The following is a 20,497-nucleotide window of genomic DNA, read 5'->3' as shown; positions in this document are numbered from 1 at the left end:
AGTGAGGTAATAATGAGGCTTAAGTGAGGCTGTAAGTGAGGTATGGGTCCACATTTCGTCAGTTATGCAAGCTTCCTTATATCTCATTCTAAGCGATTTATTTTGCTTATTACTTCTTACGGCCCTTTTCTGTGTTACTTAAATCATTCTAATATCACCATATTGTGCATAATTAAGGTCTATCTATCTATTGCCAGACGTCTTAATCCTTTATACGGGGTGGCCACAAACAAATAGCCTCCAAGTCACTCTGTCCCCTGCCATTTCACTGCCTTGCTCCCAGTTCACACACCCCTTTCTCATATACCTCTCCACTCCATCATTCCATCTCATCCTCGGCCTTCCCCTCCCTCTCTCCCCCTCCACCTCACTCACATACACTCTCCTCGTCAGTCTCTCACTCTCCATCCTTTCCACATGGCCAAACCACCTCAGTGTGTTTCTCCGAATGCTTCCTATCACATCCACATCCACACCACAACGCTCCTTCACATCCTCATGTCAGTCTGTCTCTCCATGTGACTCCACAGGCTCCTCTCAAATAACTCATTTACACTGCTCTCACTCTTGACTTGTGTCCCTCCAACAACGTCCAAGCTTCACTTCCATTCGTCAGAGTCGGTATCACAATACTGTCATGTAATAACTTTTTCACTTCCATGCTCACTTCCCTATTTCTTATCACTGCCTCCAAGGAACGAGCAACCTTTCTTCCTTGTTGTACCCTTCCAAACTTCCATCCTTACTCATCACACTACCCAAGTACTTAAACGTACTTACATTTTCCATTTCCTCATCATCCAACCTCACTGTACATTCACAGACTTCACCTCTACCGAAGACGATTACTTTTCTCTTCCCTACATCCACCTTTAGATTCCGTTTCTTACACACTCTTCCGAACTCATCCACCAAGCCTTGCAGCTCCCCTTCGTCTTCACTTAACAACACAGTATCATCTGCAAATAACAGTACAGGAAGTTTCCAAACACTGCCCTCTCTCATTAGGGACTCTCCAACATCCACTGCCCTACCTTGTATCTCTTTTATAACCCCATCCATATACAAATTGAACAACCATGGAGACATGACAGATCCCTGTTTCAACCAAACCTTCAAAGAGAAAAAATCACTCAGTTCACTATCCACATGCACTGCAGCCTTAGCACCCTCATACATACTCTTCACAGCATTCACCAACTTCCCATCTACTCCATATAATCTTAATATTTTCCACAATTCTTGTCTATCCACCCTATCATATGCTTTCTCCAAATCCATGAAGGCCGTATACAACTACTTTCCCTTCTCTAGACACTTTTCCACTAAAAATCTAAGAATGAATATCTGATCTACACAACTTTTTCCCTTCCTAAAGCATCCCTGTTCTTCTCCCACTAATTCCTCTGTTATTTCCCTAACTCTGTCAATACGTATCCTACTGTATACTTTTCCAATTACACTAAGAAGACAAATGCCCCTGTGATTACCACACACTTTTTTTTCCCCTTTCCCTTTGTACAGGGGAATAATTATACCTGACTTCCAATCATCCGGGACTTTACTTTCCTCCCAGGCCAATCTGCACATCTTCCACATCCATTCTACTACTATCTCTCCCCCATGCTTCAGCATTTCACCACACACTCCATTAATTCCTGGGGCTTTCTCCATTTTGACTTTCTTCAATGCTTCCACAACTTCCATCTTACTGATTCCTTCCTGTCTTCTCACCTCCCTTCTTCTCCCAGCCATTCCCCAGCCACTTATATTCGCATTACTTTCATTCTCTATGTTCAACAATTCATTAAAGTGTTCTATCCATCTGCTCACCTTTTCTCCCTTCTCAACTTGTAATCTACCATTTTTATCTTTCACTCCCCTACTAACTTCATTGCCACCCTGTCTGACTCTTTTTACCTTTTTCCAGGACATTTTCTTACATTCCCTCCACTTAACACTCAAATTCCTTCCAGATTCCTCATCCACTCTCTTCTTACTCTCTCTTACTAATCTTTTCACCTGTCTCTTCCTTTCTACATATAACTCTCTCTTCCGTCTCTCAATTTCTTCCACGCCCCTATTTCTCATCCATTCATTATATACTTTCTTCTTTTGTGCCACAGCCTGTCTCACCTCTTCATTCCACCAGCACCCCTTTTCGTCTTCTTTTCACCCCACGCACCACCTCACATGCTGCACATATTTCCTCTGTGAATATCTTGCAGACACCTTTTACGTCCCCCATCTGCTCCAATTCATATTTACCCAATCGTTCCTCCCCGTCTCTGTTATATTCTGCCTTTTTCTCATCCTCTTGTAAACTTTCCACTCTCCTTACATCTACTCCTTCCTCCCGTCCTTCCCTTCTTCTATTTCTCCATTTTATTTGGACCATGATTCTGACCACCACCAAGTGGTGACTTCCCCAGTCTCTGTATGCTCTTCCATCCATTACACATCTCCACATCCTTTCATCCACACACACATAATCAATCATTGCCTTCCTTTCATTCAGTTCACCACCCATCCTTCTCATCACTCGCCATGTATACCTGTGGAACATCTTGTGCCTGAAGAGGGTATTGGCTATCACCAACCCCTTCCTGGCACAAATGTCCACTAAAGCACTGCTATTCTCATCTATCTCATCAGGCACACCCCACTCACCAACTACTCCATCCACCTTCACTTTCTCTACTATACCATTCATATCACCAATCAAAAACACTCATTCCTTTCAAACTTTTCCATGCACACTTCCACATTTGTCAGAACTCTTCTCTCACTCTGCTTGCACGATCTTGCGTTGGCGCATACACAAAAATCGCCCACATTTGTAGTCCAACTTTCAATCTTACCCACACAATCCTTGAGCCAACTGAGCCATACTTATTTACGGTTCTTAGTCGTCATCTTTTGGTCAGTCCTGGTCCGAGGCTTCTTGTTCTTATTTTTAGTTATTTGTTTTCCGAGGAGGGGCACTAACCCTCCCCCAACCCACTTCCTGTCACATAGGGAACACATGTTGGTTGGATATAAGGTTACCACCCAACATTGTAAATGATTTCGTGGTTTACTGGAAATCATTTGGCTTGCCACTCGATGTAGAACTACCCTAAAAACAGGGTACCACTACACTAAGTGGGTGGATGATCCTCGCCCCCACCTACCACACATTACCCAGCCACATCCAGAAATAAATCGGTAAGGAAGAGGTGTTAGGGCACTTCCTTAACCACTGGAAGTACGAGTCATCCAGGAGTGTTTCCAGGTAGCGGTGAGGGACGTGGTGGGCGTAGGAGGCTCAGAAGTGACGTGGAGGGAGCTAAGCGGCCTCACCCAAGGATCCAGCGTCCAGGTAATGCATGCACTGACACCTACGACTAACACTCTCATCAATCACGTTTCACAAGTCAGCCATCTAAACCCCCATCCCGAAGACCAACGTATAATCCGACGTAAGAAGCAGTTCCCAACAGACCCAGACTATGCACCTTTCACATACAACCAGACGAAGCACATCATTAGCAACCTTAAGCACTCATCTGCCTGTGGACCAGACAACATAAGCAACATTCACCTTAGACACCTTGGACCACAAGGCATACAAGCACTCACCAACATATCAAACTACAGCTACTCACACAACATAATACCCAACATCTGGAAGCATGGCATTATCATCACTCTCTCTAAACTCAACAAAGACCCCACGTTACCTTCCTCACACCGACCCATCACACTCCTCTGCACCCCCTCTCAAGTAACTGAACGACTAGTACTACAACTAGTCACACCTCACATTCCCCTAGCCCAATCACAACATGCCTTTAGGCCACTACACTCCACAAACACCCTTCTTACAAGACCTTACACCGAGAGTTTTCGATGGCATGAATTCAGCTAGGCCACCACACAGAACACTCCTAGCCACACTAGATATCAGCGAAGTTTTTGATGCCATCCCCCGCCACAACCTCACAAACAAAATACTCAACACAGATATGCACAATAACACAAAATGATGGCTGGCAAACTACTCAGCAGGCAGATGTGCACACGTAACATTTGCTGGTCAGTCTTCTAACATCAGAAATTTCACAAATGGCGTCCCCGAAGGATCTGTTTTGTCTCCTACACTCTTTAACCTATACAAGCACGACATACCCATACCCCACACACCACAAATTCACATAGCTTCCTATGCAGATGACATAACACTTACATGTACGCACCAAAATGCAAACACAGCTGCTAATATCCTCCAACCTTACCTCAGCACACTGCACGAATGGTTCACCACAAACAGGCTCAAAATAGCCCCAGCCAAATCTACAGTGACCCATCCCACAAACCGGACAGCAGAACACAGTCACATCCCAAATCTCACCACAAACAACACTCCCCTACCACACACACACACACACACACACACACACACACACACACACACACACACACAAAATCCTTGGTGTACCATACAATACATCAATGTCATTTAAACACCACGTCACAAACATTAAAATAAAATAACACCAAGACTCAGTGCCTTGAGGTCACTTGTCCATACAACATTCGGACACAACAAAGAAACCACCACCACCACAGTATGCAAACAATACATACGATCAGTGAAGAATTATGCAAGCCCTGCCTGGGCTCCTAACCTCACCAAAACACACTACAACACTCTACAGACCATACAGAACAAGGCCCTAAAAATAATCACAGGCTGCACAGCTACTACACCCACAGACCACCTACATCAGGAAACCAAAGTCCTCATAGTCAAGGATCACCTAGACATGAGAGGCACCCAGTTTCTTGCTGCAGCCTCCACAAACCCACAACATCCACTACATTACATGGCAGCACATCCACCCACACCAAGGAACATCAAAACAATACCCAGCACACGATATCATACACAAATACTGTCATCTCTTCCCCCTCGCCCACCTCAGACCAGCTTCCAGAAGCATATCCACACTCAGATCACTCGCCGCTCCATTCAGTTACTTAAAGACAACACACAGCTGCATGCACGGCCTCCTGACATCCACCCTTCAGAATCCTATCTCCCTCGTGAGGACAGGGTCCACCTGGCCAGGCTGAGATTTGGGCACCATCCAGCCCTTTTAAGCTACCAAAAGAGGCTGGATGACCCCGTCGCTGATGCCTGTCCAGGATGTAACACAGCATCTCATACTATTAAGCACATTATGGAAGACTGCATTGCACACAGTCGCCTACGGCAACAACACAATATACACACTTTGAGAGCTCTGTGAGAAAGCCCGGTCTCGGCCATGGCCTTCCTAAGGGACTCGGGGCTGTTCGGCCAGACTGCCTAGGGAACAACCATAACAACTACTACTACTACTACTACGACTACGACTAAATTCCCGCTCATAACTCAGACTTGCAGGAAGGACAGGTCTTAAGTCTTCTCATGCCTCTTGTTTCCTCTACCAAAAAATAAGTAAATAGATCGATCGATAGACAGATAGATAAACAGATAGATAAGGATCTTGGGTACGAGATGGAAATTATCGTAGGTTAATATATTTTCCTTTATCCAGATGGTTAAGGAAACGTGGGTGCAGAATTCCCCTGTGTGCCTAGTTCATCCTGTAAATTCATATCAGCGTTACAACGGGGAAAGGGTCGTATATATGTGGGAGAATACGACCCTAGTGGGTATCAAGGAGTTTATTTTTTGTACGTTCTTGCCACTTCTAGATGATTTTATATTTGAAAAAGCCCTCTCGTACAGAAGAGGTTAAAAAGAGGCAATATTTAATCACTTCAGCTTGACAAATTTCTCTGTAGCTGAGGAGACATGACTGTAGTGAACTGTATTAATGTATTAAGCTGTTTTCTAAGGTGACAGTACAATGTAGCCATCACATTCGTATACAGCTTGAAATATTAACCACGTCAAGGCTGTGTCATTGGATTATTCTGACGTCCTATACGCTGTACCCTCTTGTCAGTAGGCTAATCGTACTTACATTAACTTAGAATTTCTCAGCCACTACTTACACCCTACCACACCTGCCCATACACCGTCACTTTAACTCCATCACCTGGCACTGTAGTCCATTCCAAAGTAGAATTATAGTTGCAGGTGAAGTTAAAGTAATGGCGTATTGGACATGTGTGAGTGTCATGAAGACTTTGTAGTTACTTGTAGAGAAGTATATTTTAGACTTGTGGTCGAGCGGCTTTTATATCTTGTAGTAGTTTCCCCACCAAATGTCATGTAGTGACAGGAGAGGTAAAGAATAGTATGGGACTATTTTTATTTGTCTTGGAAATATTAAACGGGTCTCTCACACGGAACGAGTATAAGTCCCGGGTAGCTACCTCCCTGTCTCGCTATCTCTCTCTCTCTCTCTGTTCTAAGGCTAATCTCCGTCTCGACCTCTCTCTAGGGTCGCTTGTCTCCTTCTAAACTCTCTTTCCTAAAATCTGGTGTAGCAGGGGTGTGTCACGTGTGTTCCTCATGGATGGAAAGCTTAAGGAGCCTGTGTGTGACTATGTGTGTATATGTGTGTGTGGTTACCAGATCTTTGTTCACGAGAGGACTGCTGACAGCTAACTGCATCATCTCCTTACTGGCCGCTGTCGTCAGCTTTCCTCAGTGTTAAGAGTGTGTAAGCATGTTTAGCACTGCTCGATTCTCGCAGACACAACACCTTCTCATCATCTGACTCCCTGCTTCTATCTGTCTCTCTATCTATCTATTTATCTATCTATCTATTATGTAGTCCTACATTTGCTCGGCCGCGCGAAAATGGCGTACCATCGACATTTAATAGTTATAACATATTAATACATACTACATACATATTATAATGAACTTATAAGCTAATTAAGTGAAATACATAATATTGTAAAGTAACATAATTGTATGAATATTGTATACATATATTATTCATAGTAAATAGTGATTATTCAGTAATATTACATTTTAAATAAGTTGTATACATATTTGAAATAATGCATTAAAGTAAATTATTTAACTGTAATACAGTATGTACTTGGGATATTATAGTGAAATGCATACATGCAAGAATAAAAATAGTTTAAAATTAAGATTATTGTAAGAGTTATTAATATTTCATTCAAAGATAATGGTACTGGTCTGTCATACATGGGTCATTCTTCTTTGTATTATTATTATTATTATTATTATTTTTTTTTTTTATATATATATAATTAATACTATATACAAAATATATACACTTCACTCAGGGTGGTTAACTGTGATGTTAACTCTCCCCCCACTAAATAATGACTCCAAATTAGCAATTCCTGCATGCATTCTGTGCATTGCGAACAGCAGTACTGCAACTACAATGCAGACGATTATAAAGACAGAAGGTGCTTGGCTATACACATAATATGGGTTGAACATACTCAAACTCAAATCTTCCAAGGGCTTCATTGTTTCATTTGATCAGCTGCATAGTTTCAAACTTAGGTGAAGTCAGCTTAATACTTGTGCTCATGTTTAAGTTCATATTAGGCAGTTGGTGGAAATGTTTGTGTGTATGGTTGATAATGGCGTAGTGATTGATGGTGGAAAAAGTAGACATGGATGGTGTAAATACCGCACAGTAGTCTGGTGCTATGTATAATCCTGAGGCTGATGTATGAGATGGTGGTATATCTGGACAGACTATGTAAACTGATGTGTTATGAGGGAAATAAAAAAACTGTGAGTGTCCAATGCGTTGATGGTGTACAAGTTTATCTGGAGCAAAAGTGAAGTTGCAATGATGATGAATATTGTTATTGCTGATGATAGCCATTTCACAAGGGACCGTATCAGTAGGCTGAAACGTGAAAATGTACGCAGGACAAAGATGAACAGCATGTAAGGATGTGCGGCACTTTCGCTCAATCGTTGACTCACTTGCGAAAGTGACAGTGTCTCGTCTCTTGAAGACCATGATGAGTTCGGTGTCTGTGTTGATGTTGATGATGACCAAAGTGTTGTTGTTTCTATAGGGGAAAGGGTGTATTTGGTATACTGTGAACAGGTCTTCAGTGATGAATGGTACATGAACTATCACTGATGTTGGTGTTAGTGTTGCTTCTAAGTACGGGTAATATTGCATAAATTCCCTACTGCGGAACAATGGCTTCAATTTATGTTTATGTATGCCTTGACTAACTATCTGACGTAGCTCATGAACTGGGAGTAAGTCATTTGTGATCTTGCCATCACCAGCATTCGAAATTCCTTGCATAAGTGCCCTGAAACGATCTCTAGTGTTCTCTAATTGTAGTAGAATCGTGTCAATATGTTCTGTGATGATGGAGAAGTGCTGGAAAAGAGTAACGTTGCCCTCTAATTCATTTATTTTATCTACACTCTCGAGAGCTACGTTTTCTGCTTGTTTCAGATTTTTCACAATTGTCTTCATTGCTGAGTTCTGTCCTGTGATGAATTTATCTTGGTATGTTAGTACCTGAGCTATCTTATTAAATTTGTTGTTTATTTCTTTAAGGTCATCCTCTGTAGCCAATCCAAAGATGTTCCCAAGAACTGCGCCGCCCAGATCGAACAAACCGCGCTTTTGGCGAGTACGTGTGATATTGTTCCTGTCGCTCAGTACCTCCGTTCCATAAGATGGGAGATCTTGGATCATGACGAGCATAGTTGACTTCGCCTGTTCTAGTTTCCATTTCGCTAACTTCACCATTTCATCCACTTCCTTGGTGTTATGTGCTTGTGAAACATAATTCCCTATCTTGAAGTCCAGAGTTCGCATCGGCGTCGCAAGTCTTTCTAGATAAGTAGGTAAGTCATACAAGTAATCTAGACTTATTTCAGTACTCATGACGTCCTTGACGATTGTAGTCGTGGCCGTTGGAGCTATGAGGCATCCTTGTCGTACTATATGCTTGGGGTCTAGGTGCGCATATACTCTTACTATGTATAGGAGAATCCATAGCATAAGTCCCTTCATCGTAACCTACCGAAAAAAAAATCTATTAATTTCCTATAAAGCTGTGGTTGATGATAGTGATGATGTGCGTTACGGTTGGCTGTTATTTCATTTATAGAAGGAGTTTAAATCGATATTTAATTCTCGTAAATGATGTACTGTAGATTTCATTGGAATAGTTGCACCTATGTTCGATTGTTTGGTATATGACCTTAATTTCTTTTTGTAATCGTTGTTGTGTTCTTGCTTGGTTTCTTGAGGTACGTTCACCTGTTCGGTTGTATCCGAGGCTGAATAATTATGTGATAATTCCCTTGAAACTCGTTTTAAATGGTCAATATGAACTTGTTTTTCCTCGCCACTTGAAAGTGACTTAATTAAAACTTTGTTTGCTTTTATGTTAATTACTCTGTATGGGCCCTCAAATTTAGGGGATAATTTATTGTCTCTCGTATGAATGACTCCGTAAACAATGTCTCCTAAGCTGATAGGTGAATCTTTTGCCTTCTTGTTAAATGCCTCCGTCATTTCTTCCTTGGACATCGTTAATTGTTTTTTCACTCTTTTGTGAATGTCCTGGAATTCACGTAAACGGAGTTTAGAGTAATCATCGTAATTGTATATAGGCATGCTGTCACCTTCTAGGAGCTCATATGGTAATTTTTTATCTGTGCCATATATAATGAAATGTGGTGTGTCACCAATGGATTTATTTATAGACCCATTAATGGAGGCCTCTACTCTGGGAATCCAATCATCCCAGCTTGCATAATTTTCACTGAGAATGTGTCGTAGCACATCTAATACCTTTTTATTTTGTCTCTCTACCAACCCATTCGATGCTGGGTGATAGGCCAAAACGTTAACCTTTTTGATGTTGTATTGGTTACATATTTCTTGTAAGATCTCAGAATTAAATTCTCCTCCATTATCACTTATTAATACCTTTGAGGTAGTAAAGCGACATATTACATTATCTGTTATTGCCTTTGCTACGGTCTCTGCTGTCTTATCTTTAATTGGAGCTAAAATGACATAACGGGAAAAATGATCCGTTGCTACGAATAAGTATAGGTTATTATTGTATGATAATGGCATCTTGAGTAAATCAACAGCGACAACGTCCCATGGTTGATGTGGTACTGGGTAATTACCCATCGGTGCAGGTGTGATTGGGTATCCTTTGTGTTTTGCACATGATTCGCATCTGTCTATATGATTGTTTATATCTCTTCGTAATGAAGGCCAGTAATATAATAGCTGGGCTTGGTTGAATGTCTTATCCTTTCCAGGGTGTCCTGCATGTGGGCTGTCGTGTATCATTCGTAATACTTGGGGTATCATGTCATTAGGTACTACCAACTGGTTAGTATTTCTTTGGCGTTTTGGTTGTTTAAAGTTAATTTTGTAAAATGTATTATTGACCATTGTGAATTGTTCAAGTGGGACATGAAGTTTGGGTAATTGTATGTCATCTCCACTTTCTAACTTGTATATTACTTTTGACCATACTGGGTCAAGTCTTTGTGCCTTTGCGATATCCTCGTGGTTTGGGATATTTCCTTTGAGATCTAACGCCGCGACCTGAATTGTGTTCGGGTTCCTAGATAATGCGTCAGCTACTATATTCATTTTACCTTGTATGTAATGAATTTGTACATTGTAGTTTTCAACTGTACATTTCCATCTTGCTCTCCTCCCAGAAAGGAGTTTTTCTTTAAACATACCTACCAGTGGTTTATGGTCGGTGAATAAGTGGATTTCGTAACCATATACCAAATCTCGAAACTTTTGTAATGCAAAAATCACTGCAAGTGCCTCTAAGTCTGTAGTGCAATAATTTTTCTCCGCACCTCTTGTTTGTCTGCTGGCAAATGCAATTGGTTGATTCTTTCCTCTTTTATCTTCCTGCATCAGTACAGCCCCTAATCCTTTAACTGATGCGTCTGTACAAATGAGAAATGATTTCGTGTAATTCGGATATGCTAAACAAGGTGCATTTGTTAGTTTAATTTTTAGATTGTTAAATGCCCTTTTTTGTTCTTCTTCCCATTGGAATACAGCATCTTTTTTGAGTAGTTGGAATAGAGGGAAGGCTATATGAGAGAACTGTGGTACGAATGACCTATAGTACCCAGCCAGACCTAAAAATTGTCTAACTTCGTCAGTCGTAGTGGGTTCAGGAAAATCTCTCACTGCCTGTATTTTGTCATCAGTGGTGTGAATACCATCAGAACTTAATTTGTGGCCTAAGAAATTTATTTCCTTAAAACAAAATTTGCATTTAGAAAGTTTAATTTTTAATCCAGCATCACTAAGCTTTTGTAAGAGTAAGTCTAATTTCCTGAGATGATCCTTAATATTCTTCGTTGCGATAATAATATCGTCAAGATAAACAAATATTCCTTGTCCTAAAATTCCGGACAATACGTAATTCATAAGACGCTGGAACGTACCGGGGCTGTCCTCAGTCCCATTGGCATTCTTGTATATTGATAATGGCCTCTGTTTGTTGAAAAGGCAGTGTATTTACGTGACTCCTGAGATACCGGAATCTGATAGTATCCGTTTAGGAGATCGATGGTCGAGAATATATTATTCTCAGGACCAATATTCTGTAGAACATCACTTAGCAATGGCATGGGAAATCTGTCTGGTATAGTGTGATTATTTAGTTTACGGTAATCTACTACCGCACGCATTTCTCCATTTCGCTTGGGCACAAAGAAAAGGGGGGCGTTCCACGGAGAAACTGAAGGCTCAATAATTCCAAGCTTTAACATTTCATCGACATACTGATTTGCAAGTGTACGTTGGGAGTGTGGTATGCGATAAGCTGGTACGAAAATTTGTGGTGTTTCTGGGTGCACATTAATCATGTGATTAATCAAGTTAGTACACCCTAATTGTTCTCCGGGCAATGCTACGGTGTCCCTGTGTGTTTCCAGCAGGGTTAACAAATCATTTTCTTCGTCAAATTCACCTGAGTGAATTAAATTCTCTTTTATTCTTTCTCTATCCGTAGATTTTATCTCACTTGTTACTCCTCCAATATTTATTTCCTTCACAGGGGCGAAACATTTTTCAATATTAACTATGCAAGTTCCCTTCTTCAACTGAACTTCCCCATTCATGTGATTAATAATGAATATCTGAGTTAGCCCTTCGTCGTTCGTATGACATAATGCGTTTTCTACTGACAATCCCTTTACTTTACATAATTCTTCTAAGACAAGAACAGTACTATTCCGTAATTTGCTCTTTATGGTAACCTTCATGTATGAATTAGGTGGTATAACCAAATCATTAGTGAGATGGGCTGGAAAAATTGATAAATCAGTACTGTTATCTGGGTCACTAATTCTGGAGGATGGGGTTGCTGGTGTAAGTGGATTTATACACTCATCTGTTTGTGTATGTTTGTTTAAGCCTTTAATATTACCAATTCTTTTTGGCTCTCTTCTACCAATCGGTGAGGGCTCTGAAAGTATTTCCTCTATGAATTCATTATCAAAGTCTATTCCATTCATTTGTGGGAGTATAGTTATGTTCTCAGTTCTCATGGATCTTAAGCCCAGTAACATATGAGCTTTAATTGCTAAGTTTTCAACGATATAGAACAATGCAGAGAATGGTCTTGTAGTTTCTGTGAAACCGAGATTTAATCTTATCATACCTTTTACTGTAATCTCTTGACCATCTACTGTGTATAATTCTAAATCAGCTTCATCCAGAAAAGTTACTTTCTTTTTATTTTTAAGAATTCTGTTTAGTTCTTCATGTGTTATTAAGTTCACTGGAGAGCCTGTATCTAAAAATAAGGAAACGTTTTGATCCTCACATACAGCTGGTATCAAGATACACTCATTTCCCAACATGCCTCCTATGTGAAGTTTAACCTTGTTCTTCTTTACGTTTGTTCGTTTTTTGTCATGACTTGGTCTTCCCCGATTTGAACATAGACACAATTTTTTCTACTGTTTTGCAATCACTAGTCCAGTGCCCTTGGTATCTATGATGCCTACAGTAAGGACCAAATCCTTGTGTCTTTTGATTATCCTCTTTTGCCTTGATAAAGCATTCATACCTTGTGTGTCCTGGTTTTGCACAGTAATGACACAGAATGGACCTATCCCTTGACTGTGACCTACGAGGTGATTTCCCATAAGAAGTGTTGTTTATGGCGCGAGACCTGCTCGGGCTGCGCGAAAACTTATGAAACTGCCTGTAGGAAGGCGTGTGGGAACGAGGTCTAGGCGTCTTTGTTTGTTTGGGCTGCCTCATTTCTGGTCGCGATTGATTTTGTTCTCTGTTTGGGGTCGGTGTAGATGTGTTCACAGCTGATACTGTCTCAGGTACCCTGATTCTACCAGAATGTGCATGTGTGTCGACCACACCTGCTTTACTGCACTGCATCTCTACCTCGTTCATTAAGTCTAGTAAGCACATTCCTGGGGTGTACGCGATCGTTTTGGCGATCTTAAGGGTCCTATCAGGTAATTTACACAAGGCAGCTACCTAACCAATGATGTCCACGACGAGGTCTGGGGACATCTTTCCATCATCTGTTATCCACTTAGAATTCTCCAGAGTAGCTAATAGGGTTCTCTTGATTGTGGAGACATCAGCAGCTATTTCACTGAGCACATGGTTTGTAGTGTGCTCCCTTACAAGATCTACAATTTTATGTAATTCTGGAATTATACCTGGCAAGAAGTTCATACCTCCAGAAAATTTCTTCAGAAATTCAGTTTTAAATTCATCATATGTCCTAGCACGATGTAGCTTATCGGAGTGCAATAAATTGCTTGCTGGACATCTTTCCTGGCTTATGCAAGATGAAAAAATAGCAATTTTCTCTTGTTCATCTAGTATGTGGCGCTTGATGAACATTTGTTCGCACTGACTGATTAATGAAATGACATCAATGCGATCTTTGTCTGTGCCAGAGAATTTTGGGGCAGTCTTATCCTCGTGATACACAAAAACGTGAGGTGTGGTTTTTAGATCAGCAGTATTTGTTTCTTGATTCATTTTTAATGATTGCCCTGTTAATTCAACTTGTACGAGTTTATCGTTATGTGAGGGAATGGTGGAATATGTATGACCGGACCGGTGAACCCTGTTAAGTATATTGGCATACGTATGCAAGGCAGCTGCAAAGTCGTCACTCTCTATGTCTGAAGGGGTTTCCCACTCATCATCCGAAACTCCCGTATTTGTTTCTTTATCTTTAACGTGTGGTGAGGGTTGTACAATGGGTGGGCTGTCTCTTAATTGTGAGTCTGATGTTGTGGCAATTTGTGTGTCATCTGGTATTAACGTGGGTGGTGGCGATAATATTCCTGTCATTAAGATATGATTTTATGAAATACGCCTCTTGTTTATTTATGTCCTAGCAAACTAGATGAGTAAATAAGTTGAATATAGCTAATTTTAGCACTGAGAAGAAATGAGCAAGTATAATTTTACCCACTTGATACAGATCGTAGAGGTGTGTCGATACAAAAGTCGATCTCGGAAGAAAATACAGGTTTGATTGAAGATCTCTTGATAATTCTAGTGGTGTGTTGATGGACGATATTACTCAGGAAACTCCATGGCCTGGTATTTGTAGTGGTTAACGGCTGTCCCAGGCAAACCTCAGCATAGAACGTCGAATTTCCAACTTAACTGTGAAAATAAGTGAGTATGAGTAGGAGCTATGTGAATAATGAGTAATGAGTAGTAGGTGAGAAGTGCCTGGTGTCAGTCACACGTTGCTTGGCATGGCAGACTCGCGTTGTGATGTCATCTCAGCACATGGTGACGTCGGCTTCCCACACTGGTAGCTGTGGTGAGTGAATGAGTAGCGATGAGTAACTTGAGTGAAGACGAGTGAGTAAGATGAGTTGTGAGTCGTGTCTCACTCTTCGTTTGTTTGTTCCGTTTTTCTATGTCGATGTTTTCTCGGTCCTTTTCTCTAGTGATTTACTCGTTGTGGGATGAAGACTGCCGCTACTTGTAGGTGCGTGTAGAAGATTATACAGACGACGTAGAGTTGTTAATTGTAGTTGATTGTAGATGGCCGTAGTTCGCTGATTCGTCGTAGACTTGTAGACTATTTGCACTGTAGGCTGTATTTTGTAGGATTCAATGTAGAACTGAAGCTAATCTTGTAGTCTCGGTTGCTTTTGTAGAAATTTGCTTTTAATTCGGAGACAATGTCCGTAGATTTGCTGGTTTGTCGTTAAGCTACTTGCAAGGCGTCGAGTGATCTCTTGACCTCTGCATCAACGTAATGATCTGGGAGACGGAGGGGGCTGGATGGAGAGAATACTGTCAGGAGCTGATGTTGTTGGTTGTTTTCAATCTTGATATTTTGTAGGAATTTAATGTTGATTCGTAGACGAGGTTCGTATACGTTCGCTGCTACCAAATGTCATAAAGACTTTGTAGTTACTTGTAGAGAAGTATATTTTAGACTTGTGGTCGAGCGGCTTTTATATCTTGTAGTAGTTTCCCCACCAAATGTCATGTAGTGACAGGAGAGGTAAAGAATAGTATGGGACTATTTTTATTTGTCTTGGAAATATTAAACGGGTCTCTCACACGGAACGAGTATAAGTCCCGGGTAGCTACCTCCCTGTCTCGCTATCTCTCTCTCTCTCTCTGTTCTAAGGCTAATCTCCGTCTCGACCTCTCTCTAGGGTCGCTTGTCTCCTTCTAAACTCTCTTTCCTAAAATCTGGTGTAGCAGGGGTGTGTCACGTGTGTTCCTCATGGATGGAAAGCTTAAGGAGCCTGTGTGTGACTATGTGTGTATATGTGTGTGTGGTTACCAGATCTTTGTTCACGAGAGGACTGCTGACAGCTAACTGCATCATCTTACTGGCCGCTGTCGTCAGCTTTCCTCAGTGTTAAGAGTGTGTAAGCATGTTTAGCACTGCTCGATTCTCGCAGACACAACACCTTCTCATCATCTGACTACCTGCTTCTATCTGTCTCTCTATCTATCTATTCATCTATCTATCTATTATGTAGTCCTACATGAGCAGGTGAGAATCGTGGCCGAGTTTACTTCTACCACTAACTGGACTATGAAACAAAACTTAAAATTTCTTCACCTATAATATTATGAAGCCCTAAAGCTACTCTATTTTTCCTTTCTTACATATTTTCACTGAACTACTGCTACTTTTAGTGACCTTAAATTTGTCACAGTGACATAATAGGGTGAAAGTTTGCCTAACATTTTACCTCTTTAAATTCTCTCTTTTTTTCTACTGGGTTATATTCCGAAGCTGATGGAAGCTTGGTATGGTTCTGTGCCCACACTTGATGCCGCTACAAAGGTTCGTCTAATATTGCACCTATACTTCTGACTTTCCTCTACTGAGAAATATTTCTGTGCTGAAAGTGGCTTCGTATATTCCTCTGCCCATAGACGATTCTCATCAGTGGAGTACCCAGAAAGTTGAAAAGGTGGGGGGGGGCTTTTTTTTTTATATATATCTTTCTAACTGTGCAGCCCATGACTTTGGCAAGTGCAGCGAGCCCGTACAGCATGGGGGTTCTGGGGAGTGCTGTAAGCCCCCCCCCCTGAGAAACTTGTTCATTTTGGCCAATTTTATGATCATTTGGAGGCCATATGGAGTGGGTATACGACATAAATGTAGCATATTCTAAAGTCGTTTTTAAGTACTCTGTGCCACTGAGTTATGACTCAGTCTCTCCAGTAATCTTATACTACTAAAAGTCAAACGCTCACATTTCGATCAAACAACTTTAGTACTGTTATAAATTAATAACTATATATATATATATATATATATATATATATATGAAAAGGGGGGGGGCACGGCCACATGGCCCCTCCCCCTCGGTACGCCACTGATTCTCATACACATAATTCGCAAATTCGTCAGGGTGGAAAGTGACAGACAGGCTTGAAGCAGTTTAAAATCGCTCTGGAAGAGTAAGCAAACTTTTCTTCCCGGCCTTACACACATAGGTAGTACATGATTCTACAGTAGTGTGAAATGGATACGGTGGAATAGTATGTGAACTGCAGTCTCTGGCCATACACACATAATTACACGCCCAAATTGTGGAGTAGATATTGAAATTTTGTCTGTCTTTGTACAAACACGTCTCATAGGACGGACAAGTGTTGGCATTGCAGGTGTGGGTGACTGCCACAACAGCAGCGGGTGAAGGCAACGCCTCACCCAAGCTGACTGCCCTGCCCTCCCCCAAGTCGAGGTACTCCCCTGTGGCTGTGGGTGGGGGCAGGACCTGGAGGGTTGGTGCGGGATCTGGAGTGACCCTGGGGTGTCGGGGGTTGGGGTCGCCGCCCCCCACCATCACTTGGACACGAGCCGGCGTGACAGTACGGAGCAGCCAACTGACTCAGCCACTGCCAGGGGGGGACCTTCATCTCACAGGTGGGTGAAATAAAAGCCAGGCCCATTTTACTCCTTTCCAGATACAAGTGCCCCAGTACAGGCTGCCGAAATTCGTTTCATTTAAGGGTCACTGCGTCCCACCTTCACTTGGACTCGAGTCGGAGTGACAATAAAGAACAGCCAACTGACTTACCCACTGCCAGAATCAACCTCCATTTCAAGAACCAATCACAGCACGTTGCACAGTGGTCTAAAGTCACCAGTTCTTGACCATATTTCCATGTTATCCTTCTTGTTCACTTCACCTACTGTATGCAGGCACAGTCGAGGATTATTCTGCATTATACACTTGCCCATCACTTTAACCACTGACTGAGCCAAGTGGTGACGAAGCAAATATGGCTGGTTAGTGTCGTTTTATAGGTTATTTATGCAGAGTATGGCGATACTGGAAGTATTTATGTAACAGAGAGGAGGACAGTAAGGCCCCGTCCACACGAGCGGGCAGTGCCCGACGGACAAACATTGATACCAAATCACATTCCAATTCACACATTTAGAAGGTGGCTGGCGGGCACGAGCGTAGATGACGTCATAAGCAGGGAAACCACTGGCAATCCATCTATCACAACCTTGCCAGTTGTTGAGGCAATGCTTGCTATGTGGACAACAAAACAAGTGTGCCCGAGTGACCAATGGCCGCCAGAAACTGCTCGATCTGGTAACACTGCTAAAGAAGCGAGAGATATACGCTCAGCAGGCAGTGCCCGTCAGGCATTGCCTGCTCGTGTGGACGGACGTAGATAATCGTCCTTTTGCTGTTTATTTTACATAGCTCTGTGGCAGTATAGGATAATGCCTGTCTCTGCGTCCTTTCCATAGCACTTCTTCGTGACTAGCATCTTTTTCTAGTATTAATCAGTCATTAGAATTGAGCGTTCAAGATGAAGAGTTACCAGTTTTAGGCCAAGTTAAGGTGAAAATAGTTTAGCAATATCAGTAAGAACATCGTGTATAACGCATTCATTCCATAACACTGCTTCGTGACTAACATCTTATTCTAGTGTTAATCTATCTTTACAACTCAGCGTTCTAGAGAGAGAGAGAGAGAGAGAGAGAGAGAGAGAGAGAGATGGCAATTTTAGGCCAAGTTAAAGTGAAAAGCGTATAGTAGCATCAGTGACAGCATCGTGTATACCGCAGCTGTGAGGGAGACTGAGAACTACACATGCTGGGTGCGAAACAGTGTGGGGGAGGACAGCGTGACCCACCAAGTTGTTGCTCTCACCCCACCACCACCACCCACCCTGGCACTAGCACAGGCCACCCACCACACCCTCAACCTTACCATTACACCCATTGGCGATGGAGGGGCACCCATTCTAGGTAAGCTGAGAGGTTGTGTGTGTGTGTGTGTGTGTGTGTGTGTGTGTGTGTGTGTGTGTGTGTGTGTGTAGTAGTAGTAGTAGTAGTAGTAGTACTATATAGTAATAGTAGTAGTAGTAGTAAATGCCGATGGAGGAGTACCCATTTTACAGTTGAGAGGTTATTTTAGTGTGTGTGTGTGTGTGTGTGTGTGTGTGTGTGTGTGTGTGTGTGTGTGTGTGTGTGTGTGTATTAACGCATGGTACAGCACCCATTACAGGTGAGAGACGTTAATTACCTGTGTACAAAGTAAGAAGTGGGGAAGGCGCAACACCCATCTAAGGTGAGCTGAGAGATGAACCCCTTCAGTCCAGTGAAGTCTTTGTCAGTGGCACCTTGCTGCCTCAAGACGATTTTATTCAGCTTCAGAGAGCGTCCTAGCAGTGAAAGGGTTGTGAAGGCTGTATCTAAACCCTTCAGTTTGAGAAGCCTGAATAAATGGGTCTGGAGATAACAAGAAGGAACAACAACAGCAGCAGCAGCAGCAGCATAAACAATCTGAGTGACAGACCTTAATTTAGCGTCTGTACAGTAACAGATGATTACCATCCATCCAACCATCATCCAATCCTATGCCGCCCCAAGTACGAGCCCGGGGCTAAGCAAGTTGGTCCTGACGTTTAAGATGAGAGTGACCAGCCTCACTCATCCCTGAGTAGCATTATGTGACCAATAAACCGCAACCATCCTTGGATATAAACCTGCACAGGAGTAGACTGTAGCACCAGTCGAGCAGGGCAGTACTCCCAAGGTGGATGGAAAGCTGATGACAGGGAGTGCTGGAGCTCCCGTTTCATCAGCCCTCAGGACTAGTTCCTGACCATCCCCCTTTGCTGAACTTTTTCAGTGTCTCAGTTACACAGAGAGTAGGCCACCATGCTCTCCAGTACAAATTTCTCTAACTATTTACACCAAACTACATGCACAGTACACACTACACTTCCTATGCAAAATTCAAAAAAAATGGCGTCTCTTCATCAAGCCTCGGAGTCCCCAGGGGGAAGGACCATAAATGCCCCCACCATCCGCCCCTCTCACGGTGACGACTCGAGGTGCCTGGTACCACTGTCTATCTCTCTTCTTCATTTCTGCAACATTCGCAGCCTTTCCTCTAACTTTCGTTCTGTTGAGCACCACCTCTCCTCCTCTAAACCTCACCTTCTTTTTCTAACGGAGACTCAGCTGTCTGAGGCAACTGACAGCAAACCCTTTTCTGTATCCTCCTACTTTCTCTATACTCGTTTTAAAGCCAAAAGTGGCTGTTGTGTATATATACGCAACGACTTATCTTGCTTTCGTGTTCCTGAACTCGATTCTTCTGAATTCTCTACACTCTGGTTTCGGCTTTCCTGTCATTCTCTGACTAAATATATCTGTGCTGTTTACTTATCCCCTAATTCTACTGACTATCAAAAATTCTTCGACTGTCTTACTTCTACGATGGAATACATTCTATCCATTTCTCCTGTCTCTGAAATCTCCATTCTATGAGATTTCAATGTTCACCACCACCTTTGGCTCTCCTCTCCTTTCACGGATCCACCTGGTGAACAAGCCTACATCTTTACTATCCTTAATGACCTAGAGCAGCTTGTACAGCACCCTACCCGTATCCCTGACCGCCTTGGAGAGAGCTCCAACATACTTGACCTCTTCCTCACAACTAATCCTTCTGCTTACTCTGTTAATCTTTTCTCTCCGCTGGGCTCCTCCGATCACA

General features: G+C 42.2%; 1 pseudogene; it reads left to right on the top strand.

Moving 5' to 3' along the window:
- The window catches only part of LOC145407425 (cell adhesion molecule Dscam2-like), a 174,185-nt pseudogene that overhangs the window by 124,171 nt on the left and 29,517 nt on the right, over window positions 1–20,497 (top strand).

Source organism: Coenobita brevimanus, chromosome 73 (genome assembly GCF_032717465.1).
Source record: "Coenobita brevimanus isolate Jiangsu-jjx chromosome 73, ASM3271746v2, whole genome shotgun sequence".
In the NCBI taxonomy this organism is placed as follows: Eukaryota; Metazoa; Arthropoda; class Malacostraca; order Decapoda; family Coenobitidae; genus Coenobita; species Coenobita brevimanus.
This window is presented reverse-complemented; position numbering and strand designations above follow the sequence as displayed.